Source organism: Ursus americanus, chromosome 23, assembly GCF_024610735.1.
Source record: "Ursus americanus isolate L20-20 chromosome 23, mUrsAme1.1.p, whole genome shotgun sequence".
NCBI classification, from domain to species: domain Eukaryota; kingdom Metazoa; phylum Chordata; class Mammalia; order Carnivora; family Ursidae; genus Ursus; species Ursus americanus.
The window spans coordinates 38,545,592-38,551,981 of record NC_142149.1 but is presented as its reverse complement, the minus strand read 5'-3'; positions in this window follow the sequence as shown (position 1 = coordinate 38,551,981).

The window sequence follows — 6,390 nt, the reverse complement described above, 5'->3', positions numbered from 1 at the left end:
ATCTATATCTATATCTATATCTATGTATGTAGGTTCACCAAGAATGGAATTGAGTCACTCTACTAAATGTGAGGAAATTATCATACTTTTATTTCTTCCCATCCTCCTACCTTCTTTTTTTTTTTTTTTTTAGGATTTTATTTATTTATTCGACAGCGATAGAGACAGCCAGCGAGAGAGGGAACACAAGCAGGGGGAGCGGGAGAGGAAGAAGCAGGCTCCCAGCGGAGGAGCCCGATGCGGGGCTCGATCCCAGAACGCCGGGATCACGCCCTGAGCCAAAGGCAGACGCTCAACCGCTGTGCCACCCAGGCGCCCCCTCCTATCTAACTTCTTAGTTTTGTGTGTGTGCATGGGTGTATGTTCACATTTCAGTTCATGTTATTGTGGGCTTATTCATGAATTGTGGCATATTTAAATAGAGCTTTGTAGCCATAATTACTATGCTTATTTAGCCTTAAAAGTTTAAGTATTAACTATTAGTCCTTTAATATCAGAAATTCCTTGGGACACCTGGCTGGCTCAGTCGGTAGACCACATGGCTCTTCATCTCAGGGTCTTGAGTTCAAGCCCCATGTTGGGCACGGCGCCTACTTAAAAAAAAAAAAAAAAAAGTCACGTAACTTACAGTTCCTTTTGTAGGCCGACTCTCCGTTCCATTCTCTGCCCTGAAGGCTGAGCCAGGGAGCCAGGACATTGTGCCCCAGACACAAGAGTTGACTAAGAGGATAGCCCCAGCATTTGCTTCCTTTCAATTTGCCACTCAGCCTTTTATTCCCAGATTGCATCTTCTGGGTCATTGATAATCAGATTTTTTCCTGTTCCTGATTCTAAAATTTATGTGGAAATGTAAAGAACTTATAAGAGCAAAAAAAAAAAAAAAAAAAAAACCAGAAACAGCCCAAAACAAACAAACAAAAAACTTTGGAAAAAAGAATAAAGTTGAAGGAATTACAAAAGAAAAAATCACAAATTCCAAATAAAAATTGTGTTTTATTTTTTCATTAGTTGATTGGCTGGGTATATATGCAGTACATTTTTTTTTTAAAGATTTTATTTAGTCATTCGACAGAGAGAGACAGCCAGTGAGAGAGGGAACACAAGCAGGGGGAGTGGGAGAGGAAGAAGCAGGCTCCCAGCGGAGGAGCCTGACGTGGGGCTCGATCCCATAACGCCGGGATCACGCCCTGGGCCGAAGGCAGACGCTTAATGACTGAGCCACCCAGACGCCCCTATGCAGTACATTTTTGAGGACAGTCTGTGTAGCAGATATATTTTTTGACTTTGCATATTTGAGAACATTTTTTTATTGCCTTCAAACATGATCAACAATTAGGCTGGACAAAGATTGCCCATCAATATTCTGTAAGTTTTGTACCTGCTGTTGTCTAATGTTGCCAGGAAGGAGACCAAAGCTCCCCACCCCCTTTATAGATAAACTAATTTTTGTCTGTATTTTTATATGACTTTTTAGAATGAGGTAAAATTGGTATATAACATTGTATAAGTCTAGGGTATATGACTTTTTTAAGATTTCTTTTTTGAAGAGTTATTTATTTTAGACAGTGTGTGCACAAGCAGGGGGAGGGGCAGAGAGAGGGAGAGCGAATCTCAAGCAGACTGCCTGCCAAGCACGGAACCCCATGCGGGACTCAATCCCACAGCCCCGAGATCATCACCTGAGTGGAAACCAAGAGTTGGATGCTTAACCAAATGAGCCACCCAAGTGCCCCCCCTCTTTTTTAAGATTTTATTTATTTTTTTTTATGTAGTCGGTACTCCCAATGTGGGACTTGAACTCAAGACCCTGAAATTAAGGATTGCATGTTCTACTGACTCAGCCAGCTAGGAGCCCCATAGATGACTTATTTTTATTTTTATTATTTTTTTAAAGGTTTTATTTATTTATTAGATAGAGATAGAGACAGCCAGCGAGAGAGGGAACACAAGCAGGGGGAGTGGGAGAGAAAGAAGCAGGCTCATAGCGGAGGAGCCTGATGTGGGCCTCGATCCCATAATGCCGGGATCACGCCCTGAACCGAAGGCAGACGCTTAACTCCTGTGCCACCCAGGCGCCCCAGATGACTTATTTTTAATCCTTAAATTTCACTACCTTAACCAGGAACCATATTCCTGTTTGTCAGGGTTTTGTTTTTTTGTTTTTTTTCTTGGTGTAAATTGAACCTGTGACCTCCTTAACACAAAATCAAGTTAGAACTCTAAGAGTTCCTGTGCAACTCTTGGAGCATTTTTTTTTAAAAGATTTTATTTATTTATTCGACAGAGATAGAGACAGCCAGTGAGAGAGGGAACACAAGCAGGGGGAGTGGGAGAGGAAGAAGCAGGCTCCCAGCAGAGGAGCCTGATGTGGGGCTCGATCCCATAACGCCGGGATCACGCCCTGAGCCGAAGGCAGACGCTCAACCGCTGTGCCACCCAGGCGCCCCTCTTGGAGCATTTTTAAGCTATATTGAAGAGGTAGGTACTAGTCCTAAGGCTCAGAGTAGGGAGATAGCAAGTCTCTGAATTAGTAGGTTCTACTGGCTTCCTGGAGGGCTATTTTGGGAAGTATTCTGAGGCAGACTAGGCTTCTTGGGAAAGAGTACTGTGAGTGAGTAGTGATGTCTGCCCCAGGCGAGGGCGAATATAGTGGCATCTAATATGCCAGGACGCAGCCATCCCTGCCGTCCCTAAGAGCTATCTTAGATTGTGCTCATGGGAAGATTGGGGACATGGTTGGAGACCAGCGAGGGCCCTTTACATCCAATGATTCCAGCCAGAAGCAGTGGAGGCCCCAGGGTTGCTAAGACCACAGATCCAGAGAGCTGGTTCTGCCTTTTCTGTGTTACTTACTAGTTCAGAAGCCGTAGAAAACCCCCTGCGACCTACAGCACCCTTAGCCTTTTATGACCTTTATGCCCTCTTTGAGGCATATAGAACTCTCAGAGTTCCTGTGCAACTCTTGGAGTTGCATATCCTATGGTGCAGTTACCCCAAACTAATCACTATTCCCTATACATTTCTATAATCTTTTCTTAGCGTTTGTCTACTTTGGCATGGTATATGGAATGTTCCTAAAGAATTAGGATGTCGAAGTTGGAAGAAATCTTAGATATCATGTCAGTGGCTCTCAATCCTGGGTATGTACCAGAGTCACTGGGAAAACTTTTAAAAATACATATTTTCAGGTCTCATCCCTAGAGGTTTTTACTTTAAGAGGCCCGGGGAGCAGATTTGGTATTTGCACTTTTATTTTGCAAATTTTATTTCTGCATATTGTCCTTTACTCTTTGTGTGCTCATATGTGTATTTGTAATAGTGCACATAATTTTATAATTTGTGGTTTGTTACATTTTTCTGTGTTGCTACAGTCTCCTCGATTACTGTCAAGAAAGCTGAATAATAATTTGAATCATTTACTTATTTCTTGTTTATTGATAACTTACATTTCCTAGATTTTACTTTTATAAATGATTATGCTATGAATATCTTTTTTTTAATAATGATTTTTTATTATATTATGTTAGTCACCATACAGTACATCCCCGAGATTATGCTATGAATATCTTTCTGCATTAACATGTGATTCTTTAAATGAACCAAACTGGACATTTGATGTAAGAATAAGCTAAAACCTAGAGAGCTAAGTGGCTGGCTTCTTGTCGCACAGCTAAGAAAGGGAGGAGTAAAGCTCAAACCCGATCATCTGAGTCCCGATCCGGTGTGCCTTATACAAGCCATATTTCTTGCATCTTGTCCTTCTGTCCTTTCTCTGTACAGCCAGATCCTCGTCATTCCACAGAAGTTTACCTATGTGTCACTTGCTTCACAAAGTCATTCCTCACTCACTTGGAAGGCATCAGTCATCTTGAATGTCCTTCCTTAATTATCTACAGCCCTTTTTTCCTTTTTCACTTTTGACCTTCTCTGATAATAACACTTTCATGTCATAGTGCTGTCGCTAGAGGCAGTACGCACAGTGGTTAGGATTTGGGGCCCCGGAACAGTCTGGAATTCTAATTTCAGCACCACTTCCTAGCTATGTGAACCTTGGCAAGCTACTCACCCATAACCTAAGCTTCCTCACCCTGGAAATGGGATTTAGTGAGAGAGCAAGCGTAAAACACCATGGTATCTGGCACACAGCATGCAATTTATTTTAAATTTTTTGTTAATGTTTTTATTAATATAATTCATGGCATATATATATTATATATACTGTGAGTGCGTATAATATATATATATAAAATTCATGGCAAGCTTCTTGACAGCCAGATCTGGTGCTTGATACAGTGTTTAGGTACATAGTAGGGGCTCAATAAGTATTTGATAAGTGAAGAATAAAATTAATACGTAAGGTATGTAATCTCCTCAAACACTTAATGATTGATTTGCAAGAGGCCATGGGTAAGTATTTAATATGACATTGCTGGTACCCTTCTAAGCAAAAATTGAAACTCACTTTGCTGGCAACCAGCCTAACTAGCTAGCACCTCGTCCATAGCGCTTGACCACCCAAACCTAGCTCCTTGGGATTATGTATTTTCTTACTGGGCATCTCTGGTCCAGACACAACCTTTGAGAAGCCAACTCATAAAATTTTTTATTTTTTGGAGTTAGTGGGAAGAAACTTTTATTTAGAAGTTCAGATTGTTTTTGTTTGTTTGTTTTTAAAGATTTTATTTATTTATTTGACAGAGAGAGAGACAGCCAGCGAGAGAGGGAACACAAGCAGGGGGAGTGGGAGAGGAAGAAGCAGGCTCCCAGTGGAGGAGCCTGATGTGGGGCTCGATCTCAGGACGCTGGGATCACGCCCTGAGCTGAAGGCAGATGCTTAACGACTGAGCCACCCAGGCACCCCTAGAAGTTCAGATTGTTATATATGGATTTGTTTCTTTAATTTAATGACCAATCCCTTAGTTTTACTTGACCAAGAAATTTGGATCTGAAGTAGATTTCTTTCGCTATTTTTTATTTATTTATTTTTATTTATTTATTTTTTAAAGATTTTATTTATTCGACAGAGATAGAGATAGCCAGCGAGAGAGGGAACACAAGCAGGGGGAGTGGGAGAGGAAGAAGCAGGCTCCTAGTGGAGGAGCCTGATGTGGGGCTCGATCCCATAACGCCGGGATCACGCCCTGAGCCGAAGGCAGACGCTTAACCGCTGTGCCACCCAGGCGCCCCCCAAGGAACTTTTGTTATATGGGTTATATAATATTTACCATATTAGAAATTAAAACTAACATTTAAAAATATTATGAGTAATAAATCCAGGACAAGTTAACATTTTTATGAAAAATAACGTTTCCAAGGCACAAATTTAACGTGTGGCATTATTTGTACATTTTTGCAAATCTCTTTAGGGTTTGATTTAATAGAAGACAACCGGCTTTTTATATATGAATCATACTTTTCATTCATATATATGTGAATCACATTCCTAAATTTTTATTTCTGAGTTAAAATACTTGGAAAAATTCAGCCTCACACAGATACGGAGTTGGAAAAGGAGTATTTTGATAGCCATTTTGCTTGAAAGCTTTCATTTGTTGTTGTCGCAACAAATACTGAGATTTCCTTGAAGTGACAGGCTCACTTGGTAAGGAAAGGTCCGTTGCATACCCACGTCTATCAGTTGTTCTTTCAAATAAAACTGATGAAAGTGGCTAGTTAGGTCCAACTCAAACACGGGCACCGGTACTTCTCCGGGACACCGCCATCGCACTTCGGTGCGCCGGTAGGGCGCTTCATGCACATTTCCCATATCACTCAGAATCTGTAAGACACGTATTTGTGGGTCCAAATTTAATAAGAGTAACAATTTTACTGCCTCAACCAGGGCATTGTTAAGTGTCACTGCTTTTTTTTTTTTCCTTTTTGGTGAATGCTTGACAATGAAGAATACAGTGACCGCTGGGACAGTTTGGTACCGCTGCCCGCATTCATGCTAAGACACCAGCTGTTCTACTCATCATTGCTTTTGTATCATGAATGCAGACGTCAACAGTGGAAAAAAGCAAATTCTTAGTATTACAGAAATAGCTTTAACCTTGCAGATTCTTGAAATGCTCTTGGGAAACATACTCTGAGAACTGCGCTAAGTAGTAATAACAAGATAAAGGACTTGTTCAGCGGTGTGCTAAGAACCTCTTGGTGTCCAGGAAGAAGACAAAGATAGCTGTATACCATTGAGAATAAATGATAAGTGTGTCCTTTAAAAACAGGAATTAAGGGGCACCTGGGTGGCTCCGCCGGTTGAGTGTCTGAGTCTTGATTTCAGCTCAGGTCATGATCTCAGGGCCCTGGGGTTGAGTTCGGGGTCTGGCTCTCTGCTCAGCGGGGAGCGCGGGGAGCCTGTTTGTCTCCCTCTTCCTCTTCCCCTCCCCC